This window comes from Macrobrachium rosenbergii, chromosome 7 (genome assembly GCF_040412425.1).
Source record: "Macrobrachium rosenbergii isolate ZJJX-2024 chromosome 7, ASM4041242v1, whole genome shotgun sequence".
NCBI lineage: Eukaryota > Metazoa > Arthropoda > Malacostraca > Decapoda > Palaemonidae > Macrobrachium > Macrobrachium rosenbergii.
In genome coordinates this window covers 63,854,972-63,865,728 of record NC_089747.1, presented here as the reverse complement: position 1 = coordinate 63,865,728, position 10,757 = coordinate 63,854,972, and the positions used below count along the sequence as shown (strand labels likewise).

At 37.6% G+C, this 10,757-nt stretch overlaps 2 pseudogenes; both read right to left on the bottom strand.

The window, feature by feature from the left end:
* Positions 1-4,583: 4,583 nt before the first annotated feature.
* LOC136840453 (uncharacterized) lies at positions 4,584-7,378 on the bottom strand (annotated as a pseudogene).
* Positions 7,379-7,767: 389 nt separating this feature from the next.
* LOC136840452 (uncharacterized) lies at positions 7,768-10,445 on the bottom strand (annotated as a pseudogene).
* Positions 10,446-10,757: the final 312 nt, after the last annotated feature.

Genomic DNA, 10,757 nt, shown 5'->3' with positions numbered 1-10,757 from the left:
TCCCATGTTAAAATCTTGACTAGCAGCCATCTTGAAAAATGGCAGCCATTTTGGAATTTTGAGTGGACACCCAATAATTTTCAAAAAGTGGCCTATGGAGAAGATATGTACCAAATTTCATGCTTGTATCATTAACTGAAGTATTTTAGAGAAAAAAATTATTTTATCTGCTGCACTATATACTCTCCTCCTAGTTAACAATCGTATTACCCATTTCCTTACTCATATCAGTGGCATAGCTCTTGAACAGTCAGTTTAATGTATGCAATACTTCCTCTTTAAATAAAGTCATCACCTAACCTACAATTTGGGAATGTCGGTTTATGTACAAAGAAGGCAAGATTAAGGAACTCGCATACATTTAATATTAGTCACATGATCTGACATTTCCTCGGAACTCGCTGACAAATGAGTAATACATACAATTTTGCAGATTCCGTTCTTTGGCAGGGAAGACTAACAAACATAATCTGCTTTCTTCAGCACTTTCTTTTATCACAAAATATGAAGCTATTTTTCCATTGCTTGCCAAGATCTCTCGACAGAAACATTTTGATAAATATTTGAAAACCACTTGAACTTTATTTTCATGCAAACGAAAGGAGAAATTTTATTCAACTTTTTAAACTAAAACTATTGTTCCACGTTTACTAAGAGAAATAATTATCACAGGCTAAACATCTCTCTCCAAATAATTAATCTGAAACGTGATGGTGTTAGTGTTTGGCACACATCATTCATCAAGAATCCTAATCTCATATTCATAAACCTGCAATTTGCAGGAATATTTTCCAACATGAAAGAATTTGGAAATTAAACAGATCTGGTGTTTGTCTGCGCTTGATCCAAGACGGTGTGCAAATACCAACTTGTATGGCTCGTGTTAAATAGCAGTGAGTCTGAAAATAACGCTCTCGTATTTAGCGAAAATTAATATGTGAGCTGATTTAATCTCCCCCCGCCTCCCCCCTCTCTCTCTCTCAGCTGATGATCATTCATATCTATTAATTCAAATAAAATGCTATCAAAATAAATTATTCAAAGACTGAAAGATTTGTGATAAGTGGAAATTGTCCATATATATATATATATATATATATATATATATATATATATATATATATATATATATATATATATATATATATATATATATATATATATAATATATATATTATATATATATATATATATATATATATATATATATATATATTATATATATATATATATATATATATATATATATATATATATATATATATATATATATATATATATATATATATATATATATATAGATTCCATATATATATATATATATATGTATATATATATATATATATATATATATATATATATATATTTATATATATATATATATACATATGATATGAATTCATGTGATAAGTTTATATATATCATATATAGACCCTTTATCACATCATCAGACATTATAATAGAGAAATATATATGCTATTCAAAACATTAACCAAATATATGGAAAATATATGCACTAAATTACACTTAAAAATTATAAAATATACCATATATATTAAAATAAAAATGTATTATAGTAAAAATTAAAGATATATATATTAAATGTAAATAATTGTATATAAAATATATATCAATAAAAAAATATATATATAATAAAACAATAACTAAAATCACAATACACTAAAGATATTATGCAAATATACAAATATAAAATTCTGTTAAAAAAAAGATTCCAGACAGTAGTTTAACTATAAACAACCAAAAGGACAATAAAATGAAATTCAGACAAAGTGCTGAATTAAGAAAACATTAAACCAAATACATGTAAAAAAAAAGGTATTTCTAAAAATATACATAAAAAAAATGAATTAAATAAAATCAATAACTAAACCTAAAACCATGTTAAACATAAAAGAAAAGAATTTAAAATTACACAATAAAAAAAAGGAATAAAACCAATAACTAAAATCACAGAGACACTTGCTGGACCAACCTTTCAAAGCAAGAGTAAAAACAAACTAAAATTCATATAAACCTACAGACCAGAAAACCGAAAATATAAACAACCAAATTAGGCAATAAACATTGGAACAGTCATAGTTTGGTGATTAAGAGAAGGGACTTTCAGTTTGATATTGAGGCTCTCAAGTATAAGCAATTCTGACTTTCCTTTTGCTTGGCCTATAATTTTTAAATAATCATACTAAACAGGTGTTTTACAGTTATTAGCATGATTTCTGATGTTGGACATACATACATACACACACATATATACATACATACATAAATACATACATATATATATATATATATATATATATATATATATATATATATATATATATATATATATATATATATATATATATATATATATATATATATATATATATATATATATATATATATACATATACACATACACATATACACATTATACACACATATATATATTAATACTTTTGTAACGTTTATTATTTTTTAATAATATATATAAAATATATATATATATATACAATAAATATATGTATGTATGTATGTATGTATAGTGTGTGTGTGTGTGGGTAATACATGCACGTCTGTTATGTTCTTGTATTTGCTTGAGATATTTTGACTCTGAAGTTTGTTTTTACTTAAAAGTATGCTATTGCCATAGATTTAAAACTTTTGTTTCATCTACATTATATAAACTAAGAATCCAGGATCAAGGTGCAGGTTTACGAGCAATGGAATACCAAACATTTTAATAATCAGATGAAAGGTATAAATAACTTCTTGAGTGTTTTGTAATCGTATTAATTCATCATTTTGATTACAATCTATAAATAAAAATTGCTTATGTGTACGAAGAGGAAAAAATCGACGTGATAGCTTCATTTGTAATCAACATCCCGAGCGTATTGCTCAAAGGCTTCCCCCTGATTAGCCTAATGCGCGGGAATGACCTCATTTACATGATTCTGACAGAAGGTTTTTGCAAAACATAAGCTAATGCCTGGACAATTAGATGGGATTTTCCATTACCAGAGCGACGACGGCCTGGAATAATGTTTACCTGTTTTCTTTTTTCGGTTACAATGCAAATGCATTTCAGCATAAAACAGTTACAGTGGAAATAAGTGAAATGGTTATTTCGCAATTCATGTCTGATTGATGGACATGAGAGGGAATAGTAAATATTGTTGTCACTGTTTTGCTACTGGTAATAATGATACTAGCAGAAAAGATACAACGATGAAGGAATAGAATAACTAAGGGAAGCAGAGGTAATCATGATAATGGTGTCACAAGCAAGAGAACAGAGGATAGAGCTGTCTATGTCTAGACTAAGTGGACGCAACATAACGACGTCTTAATCCCATAAATAGGGCAGAAAATAGCATAAGGTTTCAACTTTATTAAGCAATAGGCAAGTTGTCTTGTTATTAAAAAAAAAGGAAATTTTCAGGGCTCCTACTAGGTGATAACCATTTGTTAGCGAAGAAATAATATCTCAAGGAGTGGCATAGAAACTAATGAAATTGGAAAATGGCAAAGAATATACAAAACGTTTGTCTTAGTATTTAAAAAGAAGAAGAAAATTTCATTATTCCTTTCATGGGATAACCATTATTTTTTAAAAGATAGAGGAAAATTCCTATGAAAACTTGACCAAAGCATAAAAATTCTCAGCATAGAAGTGTTCGTGGTTACTAGCTTTTTTCGCACAGGCCTGTGGAACAGTAATATTTTCGAAAAGCCTTTTGGTGCAAAATAGAAATTAACTATTTTTATGGAGGAGGTGAGTTGGGAATCTGTCAAAGAAGGCAACGGAACACTCAAAATTTCTTTCATTTTCCTTTATATCACATTCAATTTCCTCGCATAAAATTGTAGACTTGTTACGGATTAGAGATTTGTTTCCGCAAGACGCATATACTGGCATATTCTTAATTGTATGAAAGAAATATGTACAAAGTACACACACACACACACACACACACACACAATCAATTTATTGCGCACACACACACACATTATATATATATATATATATATATATATATATATATATATATATATATATATATATATATATTATATATATATATATATATATATATATATATATACAGTCTAGATGAATACCTACATCAGTGATACATAGTGAGGATATATATATAGCATATATATATATATATATATATATATATATATATATATAAACATGTGTGTAATTACAGGGTATTGAAATTAGAGGACATTCTCTAGAGCATAAAAAAAAATTGATATGCAAAAAAATTAAAAGTAATTGAGACCCATTTATTCAAGTTTCTCTTGAGGCTTATTGAATATTTTGTGTGGCAACTCCATCTGCCTGTCAAACCTGCTTTCTTGAGGGGTATGATTTCAGCAAATCAAAAAAGCTGAGCCTGGTATACCATCTTCTTTCAGCACAGGAGAGATGGAGTGGGTGCATCGGCATCTGGAGGATCCAGTTGGCAGGCAGCCTTCGCGAGACGGTCAACAGTGCTGTTAGCCAGAAGCCCCACGTGGAGGAATCCACAGGAAGTGTACTACCAGTGAGCTCATATTGGCTGTGTCTAGTTTTCATTTTCAAGTATTTGTGTAACCAGGCCTTGGTAAGCTGGTTTATGTGATGAGAGGGCTTGGAGTGCTGACTGCGAGTCGCAGATGATCAATCCGTTGTTTCTTGTTTGTGTGATCAAAGTAACTGCATCTAGAAGTCCATGTAGTTCACAATATGTGGAGCTTGATGACTTTGAGAGGCGACGACCTGTCCAGCCCTCTTGTGGTGGTTCTAAGGTGGGGGAGAAAACAGCACATCCAGCGCTGCCATCCTGCTGCAGGGAACCATCTGTGTAGTAATGGTGAGCTATACTGAGGGACGAGGACAGTCTGTTGATGGTCTCTAATGCACGTTGTCGTTGAAGTTGAGGCAAGTCGGTCTTGGAGACTGGAGTGTAAGAGATTGCTGGCACAGGAGTCTGCCAGGTGCAAGGCCATGGTCCACATCCTCTGCCACAATGTTGATGTTAAGCTCCCGGATGCTTGAACAGACAGTATTGACTATTGTACGTCCCCCCTGGCGTAGTTGTGGTCGAGGTGCATCTAGATCCAGGGAAGTTCTGATGATGTGAGTAGTAGGGGAGAAAGGTGAGGGTAATACAGGCATTTGATACTGAAGTAGGTGACATTGGAGTATATTCTCTCAACAAGTGGTGGGAGACGTAGTTCATGTTGCATGTTTACAATTCTAGTGGAGGCTGGACAGCCTAGGATGAGTCTCATTGCTTGGTTCTGGAATTTTTCAAGAGGCTGCAGAGTTGATCTGGAGAGTTGACACAGTGCAGGGGAAAGATAATCTACCACTGAGCGGATGAGAGTAATGTATATGGTTCTGGCGACCGGAATAGATACTCCTGCAGAATAATTAGTAAGCCATTTGAGAGGAGTCAGGCAACGCTGTAACCGGGCCAACAGATCTTGAACAATGGGATGTACTCGCTGTCTTGCTGGAATGGAAGGTGTTATCCGTACTGGCGCTCCTAAATAAAGATATTGCGTGCACAGAGGTACAACATTGTTCCCCACGGTAAATTCTGGCAGATACCTCGCTGGCCGGGGGGAGAAGATTCTACTTTTTTCTGGGGAGATGATGAGACCACAGGAGGATGCTGCTTCATAGAAGGAGGAGAGGAAGTTTTGCAAGTGTTCTGGAGATCCTGAGTGAATACATATATCGTCTGCATAGCAAGTGATGGTTGTGTTATCAGTGTCAGGAAGTAGGGAAAGAAGTCGATGAAGAAGAATATTGAACAGAAATGGACTAAGTACTCCACCTTGTGGAGTACCGAGTTGAGTTCCTTGGAAGTGCTTCAACGCTCCTTAAACAGCACACGAGAGACTCTATTTCGTAGATAACCACGTATCCATCTCAAAAAGGTTTCCTTTGATTCCAAAATCAATGAGCTGGTCTAGAATGATGTCTCTATTTGCAATGTCAAATGCACTTTTCAAATCAATGAAGGCTACAACACTGGTCGTGGAGAGACGAGAGTAAAGCTCCATGAGACAATGATGAGTTCCTCGTGGGGGAAGGGAGCCGTATAGTCTGGGCGAAAACTTATCTTGCAGCCGAAACATGAGACGTGAGAGGAGAATACGTTCAAATACTTTGCAGATACAGGAGGTGAGGAGATAGGCCGGAATTTGCCAGTGCCGGGCTTGGGGACAGGCGCTATTGTACTATGAGTCCATGCTTTTGGTACATATCCCAGGCTGAGGCATAGGTTGTAGAGCTGGAGGAGAGGGTTGCCAGGTACTTTTAAAAGTATGCGAAGGACTGTATAGGTGATGCCATCATCACCAGGAGCTGATTTCTTATTCCTTGCTAAAGCACGTGTAGCTCTTCCTCAGTTATGGGTACATCGTCCTCTTCATCAGTGCTTAGTAAGGCAGTACTGAGACGGAGGGCACGGTGGTTTTCATGTGTGGGAGAGTGTCTTGTATATGAGCTGGAAGGTTGGTGCTTCGTGACTGTGTTGACCACTCATTAATGAGGTCCTGTGCATACTGAGCAGGGCTGTGGTGGAGGACACTTGGGGTTTTTTTCACAATCCTGTTGATGAGGTGCCACATGGAACCAACGCTTGTTTGATGGTTGATGCTGTCCTTTAACTTGTGCCAAGAATCTGTTAATACACAATGTTGTAGAGCAACTAGATCATCTCTTGATAGTTGATACTGGTGCAGTGTCTCAGGACTTGGTTGTCTCATGAAGACAAAGCCGTCATCCATCGCCTTCTTTCTGCCTGCCTGAAATTCTATTATCCAGTGTCATGGCATTAGCACGACGCCTAATGTGTGGCTTTCTGATGTATCGTGTATGGAAATCATGTGTGGCACTAACAAGTGAGGAATAAAGTTTCTCAGGGCAGTGGAGGTCAAATGTAGGAAGAAGGTTAGTTATATATGAGATGTACGTAGGAGTGTACTTAGGTGGGATTACGATGTAAGCTCGACTGTATATTGAGTAGGTGCAGCGGGAAGGAATATTGGATGCTGAGACCAACGTGATCAGAGAAGAAGAGTGGGAACAGTTGTACACTTGACTCGGGAAGGTACGAGTCCACATGTCAAGATGTGATCCAAAGTACCACCTCGTGAGTGCATAGATCCACCAGTGTCCCAGCGAGTCAGTTGATTTCGAACGAATGTACTGCAGAAGTTGATTCCCATTGCGGTTCACAGTGCCAGCAAGATCTCCCAAGCTTGAATGACGGGCGTTAAAATCTCCCATGTAAACCATACCACGGAGAGTGGGGACTGGAGCGTGGCTGTATTTATCCTGCCTGGTGCAGCATATATGTTGCATAGTCGTATGGTGCCTCCGCCAACAGTAATCTCAAATAGTTGAAATGTTGTATCTTCATCCACAGAGTTTGGGAGAAGTCTATGCTGGATAGAAGTGTGTATATAGGTAATGAGGCCATGTCTTACTAAATGGACGTAGGACACATAGCCAGTGAGTGAGGGGCTTCTTCCTGGGCTGAGCATTACCAACAAAAGCTTCCTGAATTAGAATAACGTCTGGGTGGTGACTATGTACAAATCCCTTGAGTGCAGAAAGTTTTGCCCAGTTTGTAATACCACAGGCATTCCATGAGATGACATGAAGCTTAACTTGATTATCGGACATGTTTCTTTGAGGATCGGTGACCAGATGAGGAGGCAGTAGTGACGCAGGCATGAATGGGTGGCGCATCACACGGTAAAGGTCCTCCATGGGGTTAGTAACACTCTCAAGACGTGTAGCAAGTGTGAGTCAAGTTTCTCGGTAAGTGAAGTGACTGATGTGATAACAGCCTGTTGAGCTTCAACGAGGGACTGTAGCGTGATGTTTTTAGTAGCAAATTTAGAAGTCAGGTTGTCAAAGGAGGCTACAAGACTATCGATGCGAGTGTCCATTCTCTCTAAACGAGATTCAATGGCTTCAAAACGTGATGTAAGGGAGTCACACCGAGACTTGAGGACCTCTACAGCGTTATGAAGTGTAGACACTTGCGAGGAAGCAGCAACAGTGGGTGGGATTGATGGCAGTGGCAGTGGTTGTGCAATGTGCTGGTTCGATGCAGTGCGTGATCGTCTGGCACAGCCATGCCATACGTTGACTCCAGACTCTTCACATCTCGGGCATTTCCAATGCGAGGTGTCCGGTGCAGGCAGAGGTAGCGAGTTTGATGCTGAAGCCGAGGCAGTGTCAACCAGTGTGGGTGGTACAGGGTGGCGATGAGGGCAGGTCCGACTGTCATGCTCAGCAGCACAAAACGCACACTTTTCAGAGGCAGCACAGTATCGTGAGATGTGACCAATACCCCAGCATTTGAAACACGATGGCTTTTCATCCGGCATTCTGCGCAGTTCACATGATGGTAGACAAGGGAGGAAGGAGAAGTTAACTTGAGGCGGGGATGGGTCTAAGTGCCTCCAAGTGATAACAAGACGATTAATGGGCTTCCCATCCTGTATGAAACGACGTGCAGTGTATACCCCATCAGTTCCTTAGCTAATAAAGGGTCTACGTCCACAGGATATCGAGTGATGAGATATGTAGGGAACTTACGGGGCCTGTCTACAGCATCCTGAACATCTAACACCAGTGACAGGACCTCACCACCCTTGACCCTATCTATGATATCCAGGCGACGTCTTGATATGTATACAAAACGAGAAGTGACTGAAGACATTTTAACTTCAGCCAACTCCCCGATCAAGGCTGAATATCTTGGTAACCTCCGAGAGCCAGCAGAAGCTTCACATTAACCCCCGGATTCTCCCTAAATAGAAGCTTTACGTATTCAGCCCGGGGAGCAAAAGCAGGGAGAACAGGTTTTGTAGCCATGGTCTGTACACTCTGAATAGCTGGTCGAGGCAGGGAACGATTTATGGCTTCATTTTGAGGAGATAAGGCATCACACTTGGTAGTTTTAGCAGCGGGAGTTGATGGTTCATTACTGCTATCAGAATCATGTTCCATACATCGTTTGTTGGAGACAGGGGTGCGTTCCATCAGAGTAGGGGCTGCACCAGCAGGGGCCAATTTCTGAGATTCAGTAGAGATAAGTCGTGGCCAGTGTTCCTGTCTCTGGTAATCTTCAACCATATCATTATCATCACTTAAAGCAAGATCGTCTTCAACATCAGCAAGAGTACCAGGTCCTGAAAATTCCATAATGATGTTCAACTGGTGTATTGGCAACGCCTGTATCTGAGTTGGTATCTCTGGTACAGTGACGTAGCCATGACGAGGATACACACGTCACACACGCTGCACTGCGTACTATCTATGCACAGTTTAAAAAATTTTGAACGTAGAGGTATGGTCCAGCAAACGAGATTTTTACTCAGAAATAAAGTCTAAGTTCAAAAACCTTTAAGCACACTAATGTCACAGCACTGATCACTGGGCCTCACTGCAGCTTTCAGCCAATTCTAGGTAGCAATAGCTCTTAATATCTCTCAATAATCGAGAAAGTTTGCAGAGCATTCAAAAGCGGGTGTTGACAAACAAAACGTCCGAGCCCCGCTCCACAGAGAGAGAGAGAGAGAGAGAGAGAGAGAGAGAGAGAGAGAGAGAGAGAGAGAGAGAGAGAGACTATATCAGCTCAGAGCAAGAGGTGGGTCTAACTTAGCTGACAGAATAGGCTGGGATCAGCTGAGAGAGAGAGAGAGAGAGAGAGAGAGAGAGAGAGAGAGAGAGAGAGCACTAAAGTGTAGTTCAGCTAAGGGCAACAGAGCCAAATATTTCATCTAAACCAGATATGAAGAGGCAATATTGGATATATATATATATATATATATATATATATATATATATATATATATATATATATATATATATATATATATATATATATATATATATATATATATATATATATATATATATATATATATATATATTACATAAAAAAACAACGTAAGGAAATAAATGTAACAATTCCTTGTTTGCAGGAAATTAAATATGAAACCATACGAAAAGAATGGCAACACTACAGTATATAAACATTTCACTACATTACTTACTACAAGTGATTACAAAAAATACATTCTGGTTACAAACGAGGTCTGCAGTAGCCTCGACCATTAGACCTACACTTCCAAAAGCTTCCAACATCAACGCGACGAAACAACATTCAAGATTTCTATATCTCAATGAAATGCAGAAAAACACATTTCGAAGGTTCCTGTCACTAACAACAGCATAAAACAACATGAAACAACAACACCAGAGAAGTTTATGCAAATGGAAGATTCTGGACATATTTAGACCGAATCGTGTGTTGGGTTGACAAGGCCTCAGTCTCATCTGTTCGGAAGATGTTCGCGGAAATTCCAGGCCCCAGGGATTTCCAAGGTATATACTTACGTGAATCCGACATGAAGTGATATTCGTGCATTAATATCTGTGAGCATAAAAATCACCCAGATATATACAGGGTGTAAGACGAGTTTAAGCAAATATTTTGAGAAATGAAAGATAAAATTATTTTGAGCAGAAAATGTTCTATACACATACATTTTAATGCTTCGTTTGTCAGTGAGGTGAATTTTTAAAATTACCCTTACCACTAAACGGGCAAGTAAGCTGGCACGTACGGCATGTCAGGGCTATGGGGGGGGGGGAGGCTGATGAAGCGCGTTAAGCCACCCATTTGCTGTTAGCCTTTCAATTATGGTTTTCTCTTGCAGGT